Source organism: Schistocerca cancellata, chromosome 4, assembly GCF_023864275.1.
Source record: "Schistocerca cancellata isolate TAMUIC-IGC-003103 chromosome 4, iqSchCanc2.1, whole genome shotgun sequence".
Lineage (NCBI taxonomy): Eukaryota > Metazoa > Arthropoda > Insecta > Orthoptera > Acrididae > Schistocerca > Schistocerca cancellata.
Window position 1 is genome coordinate 876,211,939 of NC_064629.1, and position 26,892 is coordinate 876,238,830.

Here is a 26,892-nt window from a genome sequence, read left to right on the forward strand (position 1 = left end):
GTGCAACAGTATGAATCTTGCGCGCAATCTATGTCCCCGGCGGAGGTTCGAGTCCTCCCTCGGGCGTGAGTGTGTGTGTGTCGTCCTTAGCGTAAGTTAGTTTACGTTAGATTAAGTTTAGGGACGGATGACCTCAGTAGCTTGGTCCCATAAGACCTTACCACAAATTTCTAATTTTTTCCGCTCAGTGTAGTGCCAGGAAATTGTCATTCTGCTGTTATTTCTCACTTTTTTGCGTTTATCTGAAAAATATCCATATTTAAATAACACCAGTCATATACACATAGATATTTTAATTTTCATACAATATTCCGCAATTTAATGAAAATTACATTCTTAAAACCAAAAAAGATTTTTGGAAAATATCAATCAACTGGACACACTTTTAAAATACTTTCCGCTTTCAGACTAGTAGACACACCTGTTTATTGAGGTATTATTTAGGAAAATTCACTTAGTTTACGTATCGCGCATTATGAGCTTGTTTTCAGGAGAGTATCGTTTTTCACCTTCTGAAAGTCATACAAATTCTGACATGACAATGAATAAAATATGCTAATCACACATCCACATTCTGTTCCTGCTTTTCACCAAAAGATTAAGTACGTTAGTGGATAATAATGTTTTAGTCCTTGCAGTATGTACAGGGTGTTTCAAAAATGACCGGTATATTTGAAACGGCAATAAAAACTAAACGAGCAGCGATAGAAATACACCGTTTGTTGCACTATGCTTGGGACAACAGTACATTTTCAGGCAGACAAACTTTCGAAATTACAGTAGTTACAATTTTCAACAACAGATGGCGCTGAGGTCTGGGAAACTCTATAGTACGATATTTTCCACATATCCACCATGCGTAGCAATAATATGGGGTAGTCTCTGAATGAAATTACCCGAAACCTTTGACAACGTGTGTGGCGGAATGGCTTCACATGCAGATGAGATGTACTGCTTCAGCTGTTCAATTGTTTCTGGATTCTGGCGGTACACCTGGTCTTTCAAGTGTCCCCACAGAAAGAAGTCACAGGGGTTCATCTCTGGCGAATAGGGAGGCCAATCCACGCCGCCTCCTGTATGTTTCGGATAGCCCAAAGCAATCACACGATCATCGAAATATTCATTCAGGAAATTAAAGACGTCGGCCGTGCGATGTGGCCGGGCACCATCTTGCATAAACCACGAGGTGTTCGCAGTGTCGTCTAAGGCAGTTTGTACCGCCACAAATTCACGAAGAATGTCCAGATAGCGTGATGCAGTAATCGTTTCGGATCTGAAAAATGGGCCAATGATTCCTTTGGAAGAAATGGCGGCCCAGACCAGTACTTTTTGAGGATGCAGGGACGATGGGACTGCAACATGGGGCTTTTCGGTTCCCCATATGCGCCAGTTCTGTTTATTGACGAAGCCGTCCAGGTAAAAATAAGCTTCGTCAGTAAACCAAATGCTGCCCACATGCATATCGCCGTCATCTATCCTGTGCACTATATCGTTAGCGAATGTCTCTCGTGCAGCAATGGTAGCGGCGCTGAGGGGTTGCCGCATTTGAATTTTGTATGGATAGAGGTGTAAACTCTGGCGCATAAGACGATGCGTGGACGTTGGTGTCATTTGGACCGCAGCTGCAACACGGCGAACGGAAACCCGAGGCCGCTGTTGGATCACCTGCTGCACTAGCTGCGCGTTGCCCTCTGTGGTTGCCGTACGCGGTCGCCCTACCTTTCCAGCACGTTCATCCGTCACGTTCCCAGTCCGTTGAAATTTTTCAAACAGATCCTTTATTGTATCGCTTTTCGGTCCTTTGGTTACATTAAACCTCCGTTGAAAACTTCGTCTTGTTGCAACAACACTGTGTTCTAGGCGGTGGAATTCCAACACCAGAAAAATCCTCTGTTCTAAGGAATAAACCATGTTGTCTACAGCACACTTGCACGTTGTGAACAGCACACGCTTACAGCACAAAGACGACGTACAGAATGGCGCACCCACAGACTGCGTTGTCTTCTATATCTTTCACATCACTTGCAGCGCCATCTGTTGTTGAAAATTGTAACTACTGTAATTTCGAAAGTTTGTCCGCCTGAAAATGTTCTGTTGTCCCAAGCATATTGCAACAAACGGTGTATTTCTATCGCTGCTCGTTTAGTTTTTATTGCCGTTTAAAATATACCGGTCATTTTTGAAACACCCTGTAGATTTTATGACAGAGTTCAATATAAACAGACAGTGAAAAACAACAAGACTGCGCCATAGTAATTACGCAGATACAACGGAAACATCAGAACAGATCTATTTAAGTATCTAGGAGGTGTCATCCAACCTAAGGGAGGGGAACGAGATATAGAGCAAGAATACGGAAGATGGACTTTGTATTTCATTCAAAAAATATGTTTATAATAAAAATCATTCTCCGCAAATGCAAATATTCATCACTGTACTGGGTGCATACAGTCATGTGGAAAAAATTAAAGACGAAGTTTGAAAAAGAAGGCTAATTTACAATGGCCATGCCAACGGATGAGTTCTGTCTGAGAGACAACAAAAATTGTTCAGGATTTTGAAAAATTAAAATGAAAATACAACTAGCTTACAAAAGTGCATGAAGACTTAGAATGAACTGACATAAATGAGCAAGAAATCGGAGACAGAATAAATTGTTGTTTTTGTGGTCTTCAGTCCAGAGACTGGTTTGATGGAGCTTTCTACGCTACTCTATCCTGTGCAAGCTTCTTCATTTCCGGGTAACTACGGCAAGCTACATCCCTCTGAATCTGCTTGGTGTATTCACCTCTCGGTGTCCCTCTACGATTTTTACCCTCTAGGCTTCCCTCCAATACTATATTGGTGATCCATAGTTAGGTGATCTACCCATCTAATCTTCAGCACTCTTCTGTAGCACCACATTTCGAAAGCTTCTACTCTTTTCTTGTCTAAACTATCAATCGTCCATGTTTCACTTCCATACATGGCTATACTCAATGCAAATACTTTTAGAAAAGACTTCCTGAAACATAAATCTATACTTGATGTTAACAAATATCTCTTCTTCAGACACGTTTGCCATTGCCAGTCTACATTTTATATTCTCTCTACTTCGACCATCATCAGTTACTTTGCTCCAGAAATAGCAAAACTCATCTACTACTTTAAATGTCTCATTTCCTAATCTAATTCCCGCAGCATCACCCGATTTAATTCGACTACGTTCCATTATCCTCGTTTTGCTTTTGTTGATATTCATCTGATATCCTCCTTTCAAGACACTGTCCATTCCGTTCAGCTAATCTTTCAGGTCCTTTTCTGTCTCTGACAGAATTACAATGTCATAGGTGAACCTCGAAGTTTTTATTTCTTCTCCATGGATTTTAATTCCTACTCCGAATTTTTCTTTTGTTTCCTTTACTGCTTGCTCAATATACAGATTGAATAACATCGGGGATAGGGTACAACCCTGTCTTACTCCCTTCCCGACCACTGCTTCCCTTTCAAGCCCATCGACTCGTATAACTGCCATCTGGTTTCTGTACAAATTGTAAACAGCCTTTCGCTCCCTGTATTTTACCCCTGCCACCTTCAGAATTAGAAAGAGAGTATTCCAGTCAACATTCTCAAAAGCTTTCTCTATGTCTACAAATGCTGGAAACGTAGGTTTGCCTTTCCTTAATCTATCTCTTAAGATAAGTCGTAGGGTAAGTTTTACCTCGCGTGTTCCAACATTTCTATGGAATCCAAACTGGTCTTCCCCGAGGTCGGCTTCTGCCAGTTTTTCCATTCTTCTGTAAAGAATTCGTGTCAGTATTTTGGAGCTGTGACTTATTAAAATGATGGTTCGGTAATTTTAGCAGTTGTCAACACCTACTTTCTTTGGGATTGGAATTATTATATTCCTCTTGAAGTCTGAGGGTATTGCGCCTGTCTCATACATCTTGCCCACCAGACGGTAGTGTTTTGTCATGACTGGCTCTCCCAAGGCTATCATTAGTTCTAATGGGATTTTGTCTACACCGGGGCCTTGTTTCGACTTAGGTCCTTCAGTGCTCTGTCAAATTTTTCACGCATTATCATATCTCCCATTTCATCCTCTTCTCTTTCCATAATATTGCCCTCAAGTACATCGTCCTTGTACAGACCATCTATATGCTACTTCCATCTTTCTGCTCTCCCTTCTTTGCTTAGAACTGGCTTTCCACTTGAACTCTTGATATTCATACATATTCACCAACTGTCTCTTTAATTTTCCTGTAAGCCATATCGATCTTATCCCCCAATGATATATGCCTCTACATCCTTACATTTGTCCTTGCTTAGCCATGTTGCACTTCCTGTCGATCTCATTTTTGAGACGTTTGTATTCCTTTTCGCCTGATTCCTTTAGTGCGCTTTTATATTTTCTCCTTTCATCAGTTAAATTCAATATCTCTTCTGTTACCCAAGGATTTCTACTAGCCCTCGTCTTTTTAATTACTTGATCCTCTGGTGTCTTGACTATTTCATCTCCCAAAGCTACCCATTCTTCTTCTACTGTATTTAGCCCATTCTTGTGAATCGTTCCTTAGTGCTCTCTCTGAAACTCTCTACAACCTCTGATTGATTCAGTTTATCCAGGTCCCATCTCCTTAAATTCCCACCTATTTGCACTTTCTTTAGTTTTAATCTACAGTTCATAACCAATCAATTGTGGTCAGAGCCCACATCTGCCACTGGAAATGTCTTCCAATTTAAAATCTGGTACCTAAATCTCTGTCTTACCATTATATAATGTATCTGAAATTTGCCAGTGTCTCCAGGCCTCTCCCATGTATACAACCTTCTTTCATGATTCATAAACCAAGTGTTAGCTATGATTAAGTTATGTTCTGCGCTAAATTCTACCAAGCCGACATCCTCTTTCATTCCTTACCCCTATTCGATATACACCTACTACTTTTCCTTCTCTTCCTTTTACTAATCAGGCTCGTAAGCTGACATACGGCAGGGAGAGTGGTGTGCTGATCACATGCCCCTCCATATCCGCATCCAGTGACGCCTGGGGGCTAAAGTTGACACGGCGGCCGGTCGGTACCGTTGGGCAGTCCAAGGCCTGTTCGGACGGAGTTTATTTTAGTTTTAGTTTAGCTCCTTTTACTTCTATCGAATTCCTTTCATTATCTGAATAATTTCTTTTGTCTCATCATACATTTCTTCAATCTCATCAACAGCTGCGGAGCTAGATGGGATATAAACTTGTACTACTATGGTAGACGTGGGCATCTTGTCTATCTTGGCTACAATAATGCGTTCACTATGCGCTCCTATTTCGTAATTCATTATTAAACCTACTCCTGCATTAGCCCTACCTGATTTTGTATTTATAACCGTGTATTCACCTGATCAAAAGTCTTGTTACTCCTGCCACCGAACTTCATTAATTCCCACTGTATCTAACTTTAACCTATCCATTCAACTTTTTAAGAAATGTGACATTCCACTGTCCGATCCCTAGAACGCTAATTGTCTTTCTCCTGATATATAAACAAAATTAAGAAATGCGGAGGTCCCCCATACACACAAGTTTCGAAAAGAGAGTGAAGGACATGGAAAATAGAAGAGGACGAAGAATAAAGTGAACAGATGAAAGAATGTTGGAGGAAGCATAAAGCTAACTTAATTATTTATTGCGTTTAATAGTGTTAAAAACACAACATTATCCGTAAATGAATTGTATCTTTGCTGACAATGTTCATTTATCTAACTACTGGTGTCCCTTCCGGACGCTAGTCAATTTTTTCCTGAAGAGGGTCCGGTAAGCCTAAAATCAGTTAGAAATAAACAAATATCAGTAGAACAAAAAAGGTTTACTTCTTATTGGACCTAAAATATGGAATTGTTCTACCAAGAAGTGACGGAAGAATCTGTAAATAAGAATAACTCAATGACTTAAAAGTGGACCTCAGCTGTTCTGTAACGAAAGAAGCAGAAGAAGAAAAAATGCGTGGCATTCCAGAGAAACAGCAAATTTTTGAGGAAACTGCAGCATGAACAGTTTCGAAACATAAACACGACACCAATTTTTGGTAGGTGTGGACGTGCAAATGTGCAGCAGAAATCTGAATGCTAACTACACTTTTAGCCTGTCACGGATTCTAGGCGGGACTATCATTTTGTAAGTGGGCTGTCGTCGAAATGAGCTACACACTGTATTTCTGCCACGAAAGCGAGTGTAGTGATGGCATACGTTAAGTTAGCCTAACGTTTGTCAACCATGTTGGGGCTGCACTACGTGTCCACGACGTACCACGTTGTGTGCACGCGGAGACGGATGAAAATCGAAGGCTGAAGAGTAGCGACATTGAAAGGTTTGGTCCTCAGACTATTAAAAATGTTCTCTTCGTGAAAGAACTAACTCTAAATATTAATAAGAAGCACACAATGAAGACAATGACTGGAAAGTTGAAAATTTGGCTTGAGCTATTGTGATTTATTTCCGAATTAATAAATGCTTCACCAAGTCATCTGCTCACAATTTCGGTTTCAAGGTTTCTTATGTACTGAATACTAAAAGAGAGGTAATACCAGTACTGAAATCTAGGGATGTGTTCAAAATATTTATCTGCTAGAACTAGTTTGCAATACTTGTTCCCCAAATGGTAACTGTTTATCTTGAAACACCCTTTACATTACATTGGGCAACTGTCTACTGAATTCCATGAAATATGTGTTCATTGAAATCCCCCAAAGAAAAGCGTTTCTGAAGAAGAGAAATTTGTTAACATCGAATATAAATTTATGATTTATGAAGTCCTTTCTGAATGTATTTATCTGGAGTGTAGCCTTGTACGGAAGTGAAACGTGGATGATAACCGTTTCAGACAAGAAAAGAAACAAGCTTTTGAAATGTGGTGCTAAAGAAGAATGCTGAAGAGATACTCTAAGACCACGTAGCTAATGAGGAGGAACTGAACAGAACTGGGGAGAAAAGAAAATTGATTCACAACTTGGCCAGAAGAAGGGATCAGTTGATAGGACACATCCTGAAACATCAAGGGATCACAAATTTAGTACTGGAGCGAAGTGTGGGAGGTAAAAATGTAGACGGAGACCAAGAGATGATCATGGTAAGCAGATTCAGAAAGATGTTGGTTGCAGTAGTTATTCGGAGATGAAGACGCTTGCACAGGACAAAATAACATGGAGAGCTGTATCAAACGAGTCTTCGGATAAAGACAGCAACACCACCAGCAACAATTTCTTTTGGTTGGAAAAATCTGAGTGCTTGTGAATCCACGTGATCACTATGAGCAGTTGTATGTTTTTCTTCATTTATACTAAAATCATAGTGAATTAACACACTGAGATCAACTAAATAAAGTTATTTTATCGATAGTATGTATAGCAGTGCACAATAATCTCAAAATGCAGCTTAAACATCGAGTTCAAGTGGAAAGCTTCACTAACACTGATCCTCTTCGAGATCGATGTATATAAATCCAACAATGTTTTCAGTGGTATTTTATACTCTTTCTTGCAGAGACACTGCACTAATTCTTTGTAAGATCGAGAGGAAAGATAACGTGGACTTACTTGATTTCCCAATCCAAGTCATGGAGGTTCAAGAATACCCATATCATTAAGAGAATGAAAGGCGTTTCATTTCAACCTTATTCTCATAAAACTAACCTTCCAGATCCTTGAATGGGGTACTGTTAGTGTGAAGGATATAACTGTCAGCGATATGACTCCATGGGACAATTAATCGCAGTTGTAAGGTGGCAGTTCAAATATTTCTCTTTCCCTGTTGGACATGTAAGTATCAGAAACCGACTTAATAATATGACGCAGGCAGAAGTACTGCAGCAATTTTGTCTTTCAAAACTTGCGTCATGACATCGCTCGTCATTAGTCTCATTCATAAGTTACGTGATTAATACACAATAAACAGTATTAATTACTTTTATCCTTCATTTTTAACTTACAAATTGCCTTGTCCTTACTAGTATCATTTTCATGTATAAAGATATCTACGCATATGTAAAAATGGTTCAAATGACTCTGAGCACTATGGGACTTATCTGCTGTGCTCATCAGTCCCCTAGAACTTAGAACTACTTAAACCTAAGTAACCTAAGGACATCACACACATCCACGCCCGAGGCAGGATCCGATCCTGCTACCGTAGCGGTCGCACGGTTCCAGACTGTAGCGCCTAGAACCGCTCGGACACTAGTAAAAGCTACGATCATAAGAATGGCATAGTGTTCTTTTATATTAATATGTGCAAATTTAAGACATAGAGAACTAGACTCCAGTTATTCAGCTGCAAGTAATATGGTGAAAATTCCACCACGTGGTGGCCTTTTAAGCCAAGAAATACTGTATCGCACTGCGTTTAAAATTAATCCTTTATTTGTTCTTGTTAATGCCATTTTCTCATGGTTGGTCAAATTTTAACTTTCGTTAGGTTAAATGATAATGCCTACCAAGGTCGAAACTGGTTGCAGTATTACATATGCAGTGCGAGTGTGACTGCGATAAACCTTATTTTTATAAAACTTTGCTCGATGTGACTGTGTGCCTTGTGTCGTTAATTAGAACAAAGTATTTGTATTTCAGTTGTTGTACCTATTTTTCCGTTGATATTGTGTACTGTTGACTGTTATTAAGTTCAACAGTTACTACTACGGCAATGACGTCTTATCGGAGGTTCTCTTAGACAACATCCTGTATGTTTACAAAGATGAGTTTTCCTTTTGCAGTTGTGTTCCTCTTTAGGCGTCATTCCCAAGATCGGGTTTATACAGTTCTACATGATATTCTGCCTTGCGTTAGTTTTATAATTCCTGCTGAACTGCTGCACTCGGCATACATTTGAACCTATTTTTTGTATTCATCCCCTGGTCAACTTCTACAGTATTTTTCCACCACACTTTCTTCCATTATTAGTTTAGTTGTTCCTTGAATTTTCTTTCTGTTCAGCATTTGATCATTAGTTACTCGATGTACCTATCAAATTTTCAGCATTGATAGCAACACGTATGAAGAGATTCTGTACCCTTCTGGTCTGCACTGCTTATCGCCCAGGTTTCACTTCCACAGAAGAGGACCTCCAAATAAATACTTTTAGAAAAGACTTACATATTGGTTCGATAGTAACATAACTCTCTTTTTCAGGATAGCTTTCCTTTCTGCAGACAGTCTATATTTTGAAACTTCCTGGCAGATTAAAACTGTGTGCCCGACCGAGACTCGAACTCGGGACCTTTGCCTTTCGCGGGCAAGTGCTCTACCATCTGAGCTACCGAAGCACGACTCACGCCCCGTACTCACAGCTTTACTTCTGCCAGTATCTCGTCTCCTACCTTCCAAACTATATTTTGTATACTCTTTGTTTCCACCGTTGTTCGTTGTTTTGCTACCCACGCAGCAAAACACGTCTGCCACTTCCAGCTCATCTTGTAAGTCCTTTCCCTCTGTCAGCATTTTAATACCATCATCCAGCGTTCAAGTTTTGATTTCTTCTGCCTGAACTTTATTCCTCTCTGCAAATATCTCCCTAGCTTCTTTTCCTGGTTGCTCCATGTTATGCACTGAATGACATGGGAAATGGGCTACAACCCTGTGTCACTCCTATCTCCTATCTCTCTGTGCGTACAACAGAGCAAATTTTTATGTGAACTCTGTATGCTGTCGTGACACTAGATACTGTAGTTCTAGATAGCCAAAGTAAATTTCCTACTATTGTGTTGGATGTACCAACTTAGCGGACGTCATTGAATTCATGAAGATTTGCCGTAATACAGTTTTGTGGTCGTTACAGCCTTTTAGGCGACTCGGAACACTTTGCTGGACATTGTCGTACACGTGTGCGCTAGAGACAGTCTCAGTAAGACCTGGAACGTAGGCGTTCGTAATAATTTGGTCCAACTACTATATAAATGTAAATCTTCTGTGTCTCCTTTCATCCTGCAGATGTCTTCCTTCACGCAGCGTGATATTTTCATAAATGGATGTACGCTTTCAGATTTTAGACGTGTAAGATTCATTGTAAATTAGGTACAGTTATCGTTTAGCTGCTTGCTGTGGAGAAGGAAATAGCTTGTGAGAAGTTTAATAGGCGCGGTTTACACCTGCTGGAGAGAGCCAAGTGAAAGTCAAGAGTTGCCGCTGTCGTGGCCCATATTGCGCCCTCCACACCTGGTCCTCAGCTGTCTCGCTTCCCATGGCACACCTAGCCTTTGTTTCCCAGCCTCTACAATCCTCTTGTGCTTGCTTCAGTTTGCCTGAGATTTACTTCAATGCGATGGTCTTGCGCTTTATTGATGCTTACGCGTATTTCTTTCATGACAGGAAACGTTTCGCAGTTTTATCGAAGTCTGTGTTAAGTCTTATACTCGATGACTTCTGCATCAGACTGTATAATGTTGCTGGAGGGTAAAAAGTTCCATTCACTAGGTGAACTGTGTGGGCTTATACCTGTACGTACTAGAGCACAAAATAGGGTCTAGAGGTCTGTAGTAATATCACACAGCATACAGGCTTCAGACCGTACCTCAAAACCAGACAGACTGACTTGTCTAAATCACAGTAATCTGCCACGCTAGCTGTCGCTATTTTGACTGATTATCCTTTTGCTTTGCATTCTTCGTTACTGCACAGTCTCGGATGTCTACAGTTCTCAAGTCTACAGTATAACCCGCCAAACGGACAGATTAGGATTACAGTCAAAATGTATGTTGCTCATATCGGCATTGTGTGGCGCAAAGACTCGTGAGGCATTTCTTTCAGTATTTCAGCGCAACAGGACCCACAACCAATCCAAATTTTCTAATGACTATGATGTGTTGTTACTGCAGTGTCGGTTGGTTTAACGAGGTGGATGCACATTTTATAATATATCAAACACAATAGAAGGATTAAAAAATAAATGTGTTTAAAATTTTGAACGTAGCTACTGTTCAGCATCGATGAATGTGAATGAATCATTTCAGGAAATCAGCCAACAAGTTGCATGTATAAAGGCTTTGTTAACAATCCTTGACCATGGTGTCAACGACTGTAAAATTGTCTTCTTCGGAAGTACGTGAACCTTTTGAGGAAACTTTTTTGTACATCATAGTTAAAAAGAATTATCAAGGTGTAAAATATGTAGAAAATCACTGCATAAAAATATAATAAACAAAGATTACTTACACGTAAAAACACATATGGTGACGACAAATTTCAGAGCAAAGAAGCTCATGTCCACTAACGTGGTATATGTGACCATTAGTAAAACCAAATAAAATCCATTAAAAACATTCCCACTGTAGCTGGTCTAAACGCAGAAGTCTTCACATTAAAATATACACATAATTAAAAGGCAGTGAAACAGCTCGTACGTGGATGGTGCTATGCGGCAACTGAGTATTTGTCGTAGTGCACGGAACAGGAAACATCGGTAGGTGGCGTACTAGCCCGAAAACACATGCCCGTGGCAAACAAATAAAGCGTAAACTATCAGTAGCCTCTTAATATCTAAAAATGAATGAGAAAATTTCTAAGAAGAAATGGGAGATGGGCAAAAGGAGGGGAAACTTTAAAAATGAATTATAACAGTAAAAAGGAGGCTAAATAGGAAGAGATAAAAGGTTTTACATGAAAAGTAGAATTTTTGGTGAGAATGAACGTCAGCTGTAACTACATTAATCGGTCTGAAACACCAGCTTAAAACATTCCGGAAACTGTCGACTCGCAAGTCATTTAATATGTTACCATACCTATTTAGTGTGTCTTTAGAAATTTTTCTAGCTATTCAGATAAGTCTAATAGCCGCCCTTTAATCTCCTTACAGAAAATTACGGTTTCACAAAGATCTCTGGGGAATGATAAGTAGTGAGTAAATGTGGTGCATACCTTACTTTGGCCGCCCTGCCAGTTTGAGCTATATAGTAACAGAGGCAGCTATTAAAAATAATTTTATAAACATCCGTATTAGAAAAGGGATCACTGATATTGTTAATTGCATGCGCAAGGTTTTTATTTCAGCTGTTGTCAGTGAAGAAGGTTACATTGTATTTGTTTTCATTCACTAACAAAGGTTTTATCCTGTAGGATACATTTCCTAGGTAGGAAATAGAAATTCACTTACTACTTCCCGCTTTGTTGACCACGGGTGTTTTTCTCTGTGTAACTGAATTTCGGTTATATCTATTGCTAACGGCAATATATTTTACAACAGCAATTCTTTCCGTAAATTAATAGGGTAAAGGGGCGTTGATAAGGCGCCATCAATAGCGGAATTAAAGAACGCAACCTTGTATGTGCGTTTAGCGGCTGAATCAACTGGAACAATATTTCCCCAGTAGGTAGGCTTGCGGAAAACATTAAAGCTGAAGTTATTATCTACTATTCAAGTCGTGAGATCAAGAAAATTAAGCTTTCCACTCTCGTTTTCTATTCCTTGTGTGAAACAAATTTTCTCATGTAACATACGTAAAGTGCCAATCAACAAATCTAGTTCATGGATGTTCCCATCGAAGACAAAGAGTAAAACAGTCGACATAGCGAGCACAAATTTTATTTCAGTTAGCTATTCTGAATTGGAACTGAAATTTGAATTTTCAAGAGACTTTATGAAAATGTTAGCAAAGATTTCAGCCAGACGGCTACCTTGCTATGCAGTGCTGCTGTACATATATTTTGCCACTGAAGGTGAAATAAACATTTTTCGTATTTCCTATTTCGTGTACTTTGACAACTTTGTCAGTCGCCGCATGGCACCAGTACGTAGTGGCCGTTTTACTTCATTTTAATTCCATATACATCTTAATGTGAAGACTTTTACGCTTAGCCCTGCTCCAATGAGAATGTATTCAGTGGGTTTTCTTTGGTTTTATTGATGGTCCCACATCATGTTACTTGCATGACCTTTGCTCTGAGATCTGTCGTCGCCTATATGTGCTTTTACGCGCAAGTAATTTTTATTTATTATATTTTTATCCAGTGGTTTTGTACATCATTTAGACCTTGATAATTCTTTTTAACCATGCTGTATAGCAAATTTCCTCAAAAGGTCCCTGTACTTCTGAAGAAGACAATGGTACAATTGTTGAAACCACGGCCAAGAGTTTCTAAAAAGCTTTTACACCTGGAGCCGGTTGTCTCATTTCCTCAAGTCATTCATAAATGTATTTATTTAGAAAATTTTTGTATAAAGTGGTCGTAGTTTTGTATGCAGCCGTCTCTCTATTATCTCTTACTCTGTTCTACTAATACTTATTTAAAATGGTCAGTACCAATCGAAGTAGAAATGGTGTCGAACTAGGTTCTTAAAGCCTCACTGGCTTCATACTACGTTCGTAATAAGGCGCTGCATTGTCGTCCCAACGTGCGGTGTGATCGGGTGGTAGTGTGATGATATGCTGAAGATAATCTGACAAGAAGAAGTCCTCAGACATGCACAAACGATTCGGCTCGTCTTTGGGCGGTCGCTTATGTACAACCTAAAATGAAACACTGTAACACACTTTTGGGTCAAAACCTTACGGATTTTTAGAAAACTGCCCCTAAATTTCACAACGCGAAATTCGCACAAAACTGTCGGGATCGATAGATAACAGACAACTGTGTATTTGTCATCATAACTTATGGGTTCTGAAAACACATGTCTGCCTAGAAATCGAAGAAAGAAACTTTTACGAGTACCGCGAATGTATCCAGAAGGAAAACACTATTCAATGGAAGGGAAACTGGTGTAGCGACCAAGGCGTTTGGATGGGAAGCGGAGAACCTGCGATCGGTTCCCAAGTGCAGTCTGAAGGTTTTTTTTATTTGTATTTTTTCTGTATCGAAATCGGTAGGAATATAAGGGTTAATATGGTAAGTAAATCAATAAGAAATAATAACAAGGTATCCAAAAGATGTGCCAACGAAACCAAACGAAATACCTCTCACACGAGAAGGCGCAAAATGTCGAAGATACACAGAAATTGGTAACGCTTTTCAGAACGCAGACGGCACCACATATTGCCGGTTTTAGTCGTGATTACGTTATCAGCGCCGAACAAACAGGACACGAGTATTTGACGAAAATTCGACACACGTTATCACACAACGCAGAAAAACAAACTCTTTTCCTGGTCGGTAGTAAACATAAAATAACGAATTCGTACACGGCACAATGTTCCATCACAGCGTCTGGAAAATTGGTCCTCGGGTTATAGAAGAGGTCAGTTGTTTAACTGACTGGTTAAAGAACGTTTACGTCACTTGCCGCAAATCCGGAAACTTGAGAAATTTAATTTACAAAACATATCTTGCTGAGAGCAAGTTATGTCTGGTATTGTATACCTGGAGTTGACCGCTACGGTTGCAGGTTCGAATCCTGCCTCGGGCATGGATGTGTGTGATGTCCTTCGGTTAGTTAGGTTTAATTAGTTCTAAGAACTAGGCGACTGATGACCTCAGAAGTTAAGTCGCATAGTGCTCAGAGCCTGGAGTTGACTAATGTCCTCATGGACTATAGCATGTTTATAGATGACGAGGAACAACAGACCTGCACGGTAAAAGTAATGCCGCCGAACTGCACACTTGTGTGACAGCGTGTCACGTTTATTTGTATCGCCAAGTTAAAAACTTTATATCGAGGCTTCAGAACTCCAATTTTTTTTTTTTTTTTTTTTTTTTTTTTAGTAGTTGCACAACCACGCGTATCTAATACCAGTAGTCCATAGAATAATTCATGATCATCTTTCAGCACCCATTTTTCAGGCAATTCCCCAAAAACGAAATATTTTTAAATGCGCATGAAGTCTGTTTTCCGCCGAATCTTCTGATGGAACGCTGTAGTTCTGCGAACACAGCATTCACTAAATACCATTGCTCCAATGAGTGTATTTGTTTCGAATGTGTATGGTTGGTTGGTTTGGGGAAGGAGACCAGACAGCGTGGTCATCGGTCTCATCGGATTAGGAAGGATGGGGAAGGAAGTCGGCCGTGCCCTTTCAGAGGAACCATTCCGGCATTGGCCTGGAGTGATTTAAGGAAATCATGCAAAACTTAAATCATGATGGTCGGACGCGGGATTGAACCGTCGTCCTGCCGAATGCGAGTCCAGTGTCTAACCACTGCGCCACCTCGCTCGGTCGAATCTGTATGTAACAAGTACCATTCACTAGTTGTTTGAAGGAAGTGAGGACGTGGAATATATATTGAGTGAAAGTGCCTTTGTAAGGCGACCAGGCTAACAGTTTACTTCTTTACTAATCCAAGTTGTGTGAGAAATTTATTTTCCTACCTTGTTATTATCCCTCACTGATTACTTACCCCATAAATCATACAGTTCTTAACAATTTTGATACGAAAACAAGTATCAACAGAAAAAAATGCCGAAAACATTTGGGAATCCAACACAGGGACACTGCTACCAAGCCAGATGCCTCGGTCGCTACACCAACGGTGTTTTCTTTACGTAGCGTTTAGGGACCCCCTAGATGATGATGAAAAATACTCAGTTTTCGATTGTCTGTCGATCCCCTCAGTTCTCAGGCGATTGTGTGGCATGAACTTTTGGGGTGGTTTTCTCAAAAACAAGACGGTATTGAACCAAAATATCGTAATAGAGTTTCATTTTAGGTTGTACTCGAGCGACCTGCCAAATACGAGCCGAATCATTTGGCTGCGGCTGAGGACCGTCTGAGCGGGAGGTCTGAGTGAGGCAGCTTACAAAGACGCGAGGACCAATCACTACTGCAGACGGCCTCAGGTGGCATGTGTACAGTCACCTGCGGTTTCTGGCGAGCCCTACCCCTCTGTAGCAGAGGCTCACGGCAGCCGAATTAGATGTTTCTTCTGCCTAGCTGTGTGCAGCCGACGAACAGACCGTCGACACAGCAGTTACTTGGCCTTTAACTCAAATTTATCGGTTTAAGGGGTTACAGTACACATTTGAGAAGGGAAACAAAGGCGAAACTGCACATTGTGAAAAATACAAGTAAAAGGATATTTTAATCCTAGTATCGACAGCCAGTATGGCGTATTATTGTGACTGGCTATGCACTTCATTGAGGCTGAAATATCAGTTCTAATAATTAGCACAATATTGTTTTTCCTAGTAGCTGCTAATGAATGCAACAGTATACCCCTGGTGAATCAGTGCACTGCTTTTATCTAGAGATTTTAGTTATTTTACAGTTTTACAGACAGATACTTCTATACCGGAGCATGGAATGTCAGATCACGTAATCGAGCAGGTAGGTTAGAAAATTTAGAAAGGCAAATGGATAGGTTAAAGTTGGATACAGTAGGAATTAGTGAAGTTCGGTGGCAGGAGGAACAAGACTTTTGGTCAGGCGAATACAGGGTTATAAATACAAAATCAAATAGGGGTAATGCAGGAGTCGGTTTAATAATGAATAAAAAAATAGGAGTGCGGGTAAGCTACTACAAACAGCATAGTGAACGCCTTATTGTGGTCACGATAGACACGAAGCCCACGCCTACTACAGTAGTACAAGTTTTTATGACAACTAGCTCTGCAGATGACGAAGAAATTGAAGAAATGTATGATAAAATAAAAGAAATTATTCAGATAGTGAAGGGAGACGAAAATTTAGTAGTGGAATTCGGTAGTAGGAAAAGGGAGAGAAGGAAACGTAATAGGTGAATACGGATTGGGGCTAAGAAACGAAAGAGGAAGCCGCTTGGTAGAATTTTGCACAGAGCATAACTTAATCATAGCTAACACTTGGTTCAAGAATAATAAAAGAAGGTTGTATACATGGAAGAAGCCCGGCTATACTGACAGGTTTCAGATAGATTATATAATGGTAAGACAGAGATTTAGGAACCGGGTTTTAAATTGTTAGACATTTCCAGGGGCCGATGTGGACTCTGACCACAATCTATTGGTTATGAACTGTAGATTAAAACTGAATAAACTGCAAAAAGGTGGGAATTTAAGAAGATTGGACCTGGATAAACTGACTATCCAGAGGTTGTACAGAGTTTCAGGGAGAGCATAAGGGAACGATTGACAGGAATGAGGGAAAGAAATACAATAGAAGAAGAACGGGTAGCTTTGAGAGATGATGTAGTGAAGGCAGCAGAGGATCAAGTAGGTAAAAAGACGAGGGCTAGTAGAAATCCTCGGGTAACAGAAGAGATATTGAATTTAATTGATGAAAGGAGAAAATATAAAAATGCAATAAATGAAGCAGGCGAAAAGGAATACAAACGTCTCAAAAATGAGATCGACGGGAAGTGCAAAATAGCTAAGCAGGGATGGCTAGAGGATAAATGCAAGGATGTAGAGGCTTATCTCACTAGGGGTAAGATAGATACTGCCTACAGGAAAATTAAAGAGACCTTTGGAGAAAAGAGAACCACTTGTATGAATATTAAGAGCTCATATGGAAACCCAGTTCTAAGCAAAGAAGGGAAAGCGGAAAGGTGGAAGGTGTATATACAGGGTCTATACAAGGGCGATGTACTTGAGGACAATATAATGGAAATGGAAGAGGATGTAGATCAAGATGAAATGGGAGATACGATACTGCGTGAAGTGTTTGACAGAGCACTGAAAGACCTGAGTCGAAACATGGCCCCAGGAGTAGACAACATTCCATTAGAACTACTGACGGCCTTGGGAGAGCCATTCCTGACAAAACTCTACCATCTGGTGAGCAAGATGTATAAGAAAGGCGAAATACCCTCAGACTACAAGAAGAATATAATAATTCCAATCCCAAAGAAAGCAGTTGTTGACAGATGTGAAAATTACCGAACTATCAGTTTAATAAGTCACGGCTGCAAAATACTAACGCGAATTCTTTACAGACGAATGGAAAAACTGGTAGAAGCCGACCTCGGGAAAGGTCAGTTTGGATTCCGTAGAAATACTGGAACACGTGAGGCAATACTGACCCTACGACTTATCTTAGAAGCTAGATTAAGGAAAGGCAAACCTACATTTCTAGCATTTGTAGACTTAGAGAAAGCTTTTGACAATGTTGACTGGAATACTCTCTTTCAAATTCTGAAGATGGCAGGGGTAAAATACTGGGAGCGAAAGGCTATTTACAATTTGTACAGAAACGAGGTTGCAGTTATAAGAGTCGAGTTACATGAAAGGGAAGCAGTGGTTGGGAAGGGAGTGAGACAGGGTTGCAGCCTCACCCCGATGTTATTCAATCTGTATATTGAGCAAGCAGTGAAGGAAACAAAAGAAAAATTCGCAGTAGGTATTAAAATCCATGGGGAAGAAATAAAAACTTTGAGGTTCGCCGACGACATTGTAATTCTGTCAGCGACAGCAAAGGACTTAGAAGAGCTGTTGAACGGAATGGATAGTGTCTTGAAAGGAGGATATAAGATGAACATCAACAAAAGCAAAACGAGGATAATGGAATGTAGTCAAATTAAGTCGGGTGATGCTGAGGGAATTAGATTAGGAAATGAGACACTTAAAGTAGTAAAGGAGTTTTCCTATTTGGGGATCAAAATAACTGATGACTGTCGAAGTAGGGAGGATATAAAATGTAGACTGGCAATGGCAAGGAAAGCGTTTCTGAAGAAGAGAAATTTGTTAACATCGAGTATAGATTTAAGTGTCAGGAAGTCGTTTCTGATATTATTTCTATGGAGTGTAGCCACGTATGGAAGTGAAACATGGACGATAAATAGTCTGGACAAGAAGACAATAGAAGCTTTCGAAATGTGGTGCTACAGAAGAATTCTGAAGATTAGATGGGTAGATCGTATAACTAATGGGGAGGTATTGAATTGGATTGGAGAGAAGAGAAGTTTGTGGCACAACTTGACTAGAAGAAGGGATCGGTTGGTAGGACATGTTCTGAGACATCAAGGGATCACCAATTTAGTGTTAGAGGGCAGCGTGGAGGGTAAAAATCGGAGAGGAAGACCAAGAGATGAATACACTAAACAGATACAGAAGGATGTAGGTTGCAGTAGATACGGGGAGATGAAGAAACTTGCACAGGATAGAATAGCATGGAGAGCTGCATCAAACTAGTCTCAGGACTGAAGACCACAACAACAACAACTTCTACACATATCACTTCAAAATTGGCGACACTCAGAGAGGCAAGGCTCCTTGGGTTTCATCAGTGAAGTGTAAAATTTAGAATTTCTGCTTTCCCTTCTCTATTATGAAGTTCGAGGACGACCTTTAACCAAAATCTGTTGATTGGACCATATATGAGAAAATATTTTGGACCATGTCGTATCTCTGTAACTGCTGGAGAATTTTTTACATAGCTTTTCCCCAAGAGGTTTAATTGTCATTGACCTCTTTTTAGCCGAAGTCGCACAATTTCATTTCCATCTCTGGTACTATCGCATCCTTTTTCTCATATATCTGATGTTGTTTTGAACCATCGTGTTTTGAAACAGAGCGTCTGCGAACTGCATAATAGCGGAACGAATGCAGAAGTTCTGAACTTTACATTTCAAAATTTTGTCACTGATGATACATAATAATTCTTCTCTCTCTGAGCGTTGGACAGTCTGAAGATGATACCTTCTATACTTAGTACCTTGAGCAATACCTGATCACCTAACAACGTAGCAATTGTCTGTAGCATTTACAGAACGCGATGAGACTTGTATACAGGGTGATTCAAAAGTTATGTCCCATAGTACAAAAATTATGAAGCAGAACTCTACCGACAAGCTTTCAGAGATGGTAGTATGGATAAAAATAAGAAAAAATGTCTGGAAACATGGGATCTAAAATGGATACCTTAAGAGCTATGGGCATTTATTCAGTAGATGAGATGTGTTTCACATTAGGAAAGAGCTTGCAGTAATAGAGATCTGTTTCACAGTATCGAAGACGAAGTGTTTTTTTGTTGTTTTTTTTTTTGGTCCATAGTACCACCTCTGGAAATTTTTTGGTGGAGTTCTAGTTCACCCTGTTCGTCCTATTGGGCATAACTTTCGAATCACCCTATATTTCTTTTGTGATCTTTCCAAGGCTGAAGCTCCATTATTTGAATAAAATCAGATGGCGTACTGCCGTATCCACATTTACGACCTCAGCAATCTTTTGGAAAATATCTGTCGAAGTAGTATTCATTACACGTCGATCCAGTGCACAAGATATACATAGCATCGCAGAGCAAGTCAGCGTAAATTTCTCTTTTTAGTAATGGTTATTGTAATAAACTTAACCTGCGCAGGGCGTTTACGCAGGTAACGTCCTGGAAATTAGTCTTTTTCATCCTCAGAAGTTTTCACTTCGAAAGAACAGTATACGTGGTCAAACGAAGACGAAATCTTTTTCCCCCATTAAGATTAATATACCGTTTTCATTAGATTACAGTTGTTTTAGTTATTGGTCAGCACAAACTGCGAATAACTTGAATGCAATACTGCTACCGAAATGTCAGTTTGTACCGGTAATTTCTGCATCTACATGTACAGCTAACTGTTTGCTTTGCGAATCTCGTAGAAGTGCTGGGTTGAGGATAAATGTGTTTGTAAACCATATTCACATCTCCTGTCGTTCCATTCACGGATGGTGCGGGGGAAGAATGACTGCTTGTCCGCTTATGTGTTTCACTTTGTCAGCACCGGCTATACGGGATACACACCCAAGGAAGTGAAGAGTATTCGTAGTTTCTACCCGGCAAGATGAGCCTTGAAGTATTCTAAACAAATTGCATGTGTTACTTCGAGTTTCTGTTAGATGAGGTTTTCCAACATTTCTGTCAGGCTCTGTCGCCAGTGAACCAATCCTGTAAACTTCCGCATCGTCCTTCTTTCTACGCGTTCGATGCCTCCTGTTCCAGCGGCCTAATATAGGTCTCAAATACTACATCATCATTCAGATACTGTAGAGGGTATCAGTCAGTAAAAACGTAAATTTGAGTAGTTCTGTTCTGTGTTAGACTGAGGACAGCTAATTGAAAGGCATTCTTATTTTCCGTGCCCTGGGATTTGAAGTATGATTTTTCAATGAATATTACTGTGTTGCAGAAACGTGGATTAATGTCTGCTGCAGTTGGAGCATTTGTGTGAAGCCAGGTGGCGATAAACGGATAAGACCATTGCTGTTGCCTACGGTTTTAACGTTGCGATCTCACAGGACATCAACAGTGTTGTGATCATCACTGCGGAGACATTTGCACATACGTCCCATCGTCGACGGGAAACTTAGTTTTGTTAAAATCTTGCCCACCATAGAATGACGAAATTTGTGACTGCAATATTAGTTCCATTAGAATCGCAACAGCTAGCCACATTTGTAGAAGAACTGGATATTTTGAAACCATGGTCGGGTCCCAGCATTTTATGCTCGTCTTCATACAGTTTAAATTTCATTTTGGTGTTCCATGCACATTCAAATCGTCTCGGAGTGTATATGACGCTGCATCCAACCGTTAAAATTCTTTAATGTCACTGTTTGTAATTCCTGGTTCACGATTTATTTCATGTCGTTTTGACACACTTTTCAATCGCCTTACAGTACATTTGTATATAACTGGTGCCAGTTTCACACAACTTTTGCTAAAGCATGAGATTTGTATTCGAAAAGAGCAGCTAAATTTTAAAAAAGTTTTTGATCTTTATTCAAAGTAAGGCCAAATGCAGCTATATTACGATCTGAAATCTGCATGCATCGAAGGGGAAGTGCAAATCATTATAAGACTGTTGTTTTGCATTACCTAAAAAATCTTGTGTACTTTTCTTTTGTGCAGTAGGTAAGGTGACCTGGAATTGGCCTGGTACACTGCAGTTCGAGGATGGATACTGAATGGCAAAGCAAATCACTTCTGACCACTGCCGCGTTTCAGCGATACGGACAAGGTAACGTTGAGCGTTACACGTCTTAAAATGTTCTTTATAACGTCGAGTAAATGATCTGATGATCAAATATTTATTTGGGTTTATTTTGCCTGTATTCAACGCAAACTAAATAAAAAAATGTTTCGAGGCACTGTAGAAACGAGATGTAACGCGGAATCCGACGGCGGTGGACCAAAATCGCGTTAAAATAGGTAAGAGTCTAATTTATTATCTAACGGTACAACTCTGTGCTTGTTGTGTGACGCAATGAAGCTGATAAATACCTCCACTTACTTAGACTTCCTTATGCCACGTTTGTTCAAAGATGACTGCCGTTACTGCTCACTGGTGCTAATCGAGGGAGTATTTCTCCTTGTCAAGGTAACATATTCGTACCTTTGCCACAGTGAAACGTGATACGATGCTGATGTAAAACAGAAAGTCCGCTACGGAAAGTCGTCTTCAATTTTTGATTAAGTATATAATTTCACGTTAGTTACGTCTCTAATGTGACAATCCGTCTCTGTGTCTTAAGACCTGCTCACTAATTTATATGTGTAATTTTCAGAGAGTTTGTTGGATCTTCACAGCGTGCTCCGTTCTTCTTAATCTGATATAATGCTGTAAAAAATATGCGTATCCAACCATCTTTGTTAACGACAAATAAAAAAAACGCGTTCCGTATCCGGAACAGAATTCAACTGTTGCTTTTAGCTAGTAACTTCAGTTGTACATTTATTTATTTAACCTGACCTTACTAGGGCCATCAAACCCTCTCTTACGTCGGACCAGGGTTTTACACATACAGTACCTTTTTTACATCATAGTTACCTAAGAAATAACAATTTTAGAGTGACAAATAGTATTAAGATGATTTGAGTGACTATCGTGGCAATGTAAGTAAATAATACTGACCACAAACTAATAAAGTTAATACTGGCAGTACTTCTACTACTGCTGCTACTGCTACCAATAATGATAATAGGAATAATGCTAGTAGCGAATATGCTAATAGTGACAATAATGACAGAGGCAGATATAAAAAGTGTTTATATGTGTACGAAATAGACGTTTTCTGGTGTAGCGAATTCTGGGGAAAGTAAATTTAGGCTGCTAAGTTTGGCAAGTAAAATATCAATGCCGACAGTGGCAAACACTTCACTGAAGTCTAAGAAGCACATGATAGTCGCCTCTTGTGGATTCATGGTATAGACGAACTGAAGCTCAAAACAGTCTTAATAATACTTTTTTTAACAACGTTCTTCAACTGAAGTAATATTTGAGGCCAAAACGCGTTTTTTCAACTAAATCGCGCTACTCACAGAGTAGCAAGAAGTTACTTTTAAATCGATAGAAGTGAGCTTCGTAGCAAATCAGCACATTAGCTCCTCGACTGTTCTGCATCACGAAATATTTTGACGTGGATATCTCCAGTTTCAAAGCAAATTTTTTAGAACCTATATTTCAGCGTGGAAGAATCACTATATGCCTTCTTTCACTCGATAATACAGTGCATTTCTCTCCTTGTTTCTGAATGTTATAAATAATGAACTAGCGTCCTTAAGGTACGCATCGCCCCGTGAACCATGGACCTTCCCGTCGGTGGAGTGGCTTGCAAGCATCAGCGATGCAGATAGCTGTATAGTACGTACAATCACAACGGATTGGTATCTGTGGAAAGGCCATACAAACGTGTGGTTCCTGAAGCGGGGCAGCAGCCTTTTCAGTAGTTGTAGGGGCAACAGTCTGGATGATTGAATGGCATGGCTTGTAATACAAACCAAAACGGCCTTGCTGGGCTGGTACTGCGAACTGCTGACGGAAAGGGGAAACTACAGCCGTAATTTTTCCCGAGGGCATCCAACTCTACTGTATGGTTAAATGATGATGGCATCCTCTTCGGTAAAATATTCCGGAGGTAATATAGTCCCCCATTCGGATATCTGGGCGGAAACTACTCAGGAGGAAGTCATCATCGAGAAACAAAACTGGTATACAACGGATAGGAGGGTGGATTGTTAGCTCCTTTAATCGGGCATATAGGGTAGAAAATTTAAAAAGGGAAATGGATAGTTTGAAGTTGGATATAGTGGGAATTAGTGAAGTTCGGTGGCAGGAAGAACAGGACTTCTGGTCAGGTCAATACAGCATGATAAACACAGAGTCAAATAAGGGTAACGCTGGAGTGGGTTCACTAATGAATAAGGAAATAGGAATGCGGGTAAGCTGCTATGAGCGGTATAGTGAACGCAATATCGTAGCGAAGATAGACACAAAGCCCACGCCTACCACACTAGTATAAGTTTAGATGCCAACTAGCTCCGCAAATGATGAAGAGATTGAAGATATGTATGACGAGGTAAAATAAAGACGAAAATTTAATTGTGATTTGGGACCGTAATTCAATAGTAGGAAAAGGAAGAGAAGGAAAAATAGTAGGTTAATATGGACTGGGAGAAAGGAATGAAAGTGAATGCTGACTGGCAGAATTTTGCACATAGCACAATTTAAGCATTGTTAGCACTTGGTTTAGGAGCCATGAAAGAAGGTTGTATACTTGGAAGAGAACTGGAGACACCGGAAGATATCAGATTGATTATATAATGGTTAGACAGAGATTTCGGAACCAGATTTTGAATTTTAAGACATTTCCAGAGACAGATGTGGACTCTGACCACAATTTACTGGTTATGCACTGTAGACTAAAACTGAAGAAATTGGAAAAAGCTAGCAGATCAAGAACACGGAACGTCGATAAGATGAAAGAACTAGAGGTTCTTGAGAGCTTCGGAGGGAGCATCAGGAAACGGTTGACCAGAATCGGAGAAAGAAATACAGTAGAAGACGAATGGGTAGCTTTAAGAGATAAGATAGTGAAGGCAGCTGAGGATCAAATAGGAAAAAAGACAAGGCCCAATAGGAATACTTGGGTAACACACGAGATATTGAATTTAACTGATGAAAGGAGAAAATTTAAAAATGCTGTAAATGAAGCAGGCGAAAGTGAATGCAAACGTGTAAAATTTAGATTGGCCGAAAGTGCAAAATTGCTAAGCAGGAATGGCTAGAGAACAAATGTAAGGATTAAAAACCATATTTCACTAAGGAAAGATAGATACCGCCTACAGGAAAATTAAAGGGGCCTTTGGGGAAAAGAGAAGCAGCTGTATGAATACCAAGAGCTCAGATGGAAAACCAATCCGATGCAAGAAGAGAAGGCTAAAAGGTGAAAAGAACATGTTGAGGGGCTATACAAGAGAGAAGAACTTGAAAGCAATATTATAGAAAGGGAAGTGGACGTAGATGAAGGTGTGATGGGAGATATGAGACTGCTAGAAAAATTTGTCAAAGCTCTGAAAGATTTAAGTCAAAACAAGGCCCCGGGAGTAGACGACATTCCCTCAGTCAGAAATACTGATAGCATCGAGAGAGCCAGCCATGTGAAAGATTTATGAGCCAGGCGAAATACCCTTAGACTTCAAGAGGAATGTGGTAATTCCAATTCCAAAGAAAGCACTAGTTGACAGGTGTGAAAATCAGTTTAATAAGTCACAGTTGCAAGATACTGACACGTATTCTTTACAGAACAATGGAAAAACTCGTGGAAGCACATCTCGAGAAAGATCAGTTTGGATTCCAGAGCAATGTAGGAATACACGAGAAAACACTGACCCTATGAATTATCTTAGAAGGTAGGTCAAGGAAAGGCAAACTCATGTTCATAGCATTTGTAGACTTAGAGATAGCTTTAGACAATGTTGACTGGAATACTGTCTTTGAAATTCTGAAGGTGGCAGGGGTAAAATACAGGGAGCGAAAGGCTATTTGCAACTTGCACAGAAATCAGACTGCAGGAATAAGAGTCGAGGGGCAAGTAACTGAAAAATTTGGAGTAGGAATCAAAGTTGAGGGAGAAGATATAAAAAATTTGAGGTTTGCCAGTGACATTGCGATTCTGACAGACATCAATGGGCTTGGAGGAGCAGTTGAACGGAATGGACAGTGTTTTGGAAGAAGGATATAAGATGAATATCAACAGAAGCAAAATAAGGATAATGGAATGTCGTCAAATTAAATCAGATGATGTTAAGGGAATAAGAATAGGAAACGAGGCGCCTAAAGTAGCAGATGATTATTGCTGTTTAGGCAGCAAAATAACCGATAATGGTCGAAGTAGAGAGGATATAAAATGTAGTCTGGCAATAAAAAGAAAAACGTTTCTGAGGAAGAGAAATCTGTTAACATCAAATACAGATTTAAGTGTTAGGAATTTTTACTAAAGGTATTTCTCTGGAGTGTAGCCATGTATAGAAGCAAAATATTGACGGTAGACAGTTCCGATACGAAGATAATAGAAGCCTTCGAAATATGGTGCTACAGAAGAATGCTGATAATGGGATGTCTAGATCACGTAACTAATGAGAAAGTACTAAATACAACTGGGGAGACAAGGAATTTGTGACACAACTTGACCAAAAGAAGGTATCGGCTGGTAGGACACATTGTGAGACATCAAGCGATCACCAGTTCAGTATGTGAGGGAAGTATGGGGGGGGTAAAAATTGTAGGGGAAGACCAAGAGATGAATACGATAAGCAGATTCAGAAAGATGTACATTGCAGTTATAACTCGGAGATGGAGAGGTTCGCACAGGACAGAGTAGCAAGGAGAGCTGCAACAAACTTCGGACTGGAAGAGCACAGCAACAAAGGTAGGCACATATCGAGTTTCTGAAAGTGATTTCGAAATGCTTAGTTTCAACAATATTTCAGTTACTTTTTCGCTTTCTTCAGTCTGTTAAAATCAGGATCTTACTGCGAAAATTTTAGAACCTGGTACACACTGGGCACAATATTACGACACACAGGGAATTGAGATCGTTAATAGGTGTATTCATGATGATTTACTGACGAATAGAGGTACACTAACTACTGCGTAAGGTCATGGTACGTTCTAATGTGAAAAGCGAAGAATGAAATTACTCAAGGGGCCAGGCAGATGAAAATTTTCTGCCACGGGAGCGTGAGTATGCTCAGCAATAGCTTTCTGTGTCACACAGTTGTGGCTTTTAACAACACGTTGTGAACAGCGAACAACTTTTTCCCTACCTCAAAAACCTCAGTTTAGGCC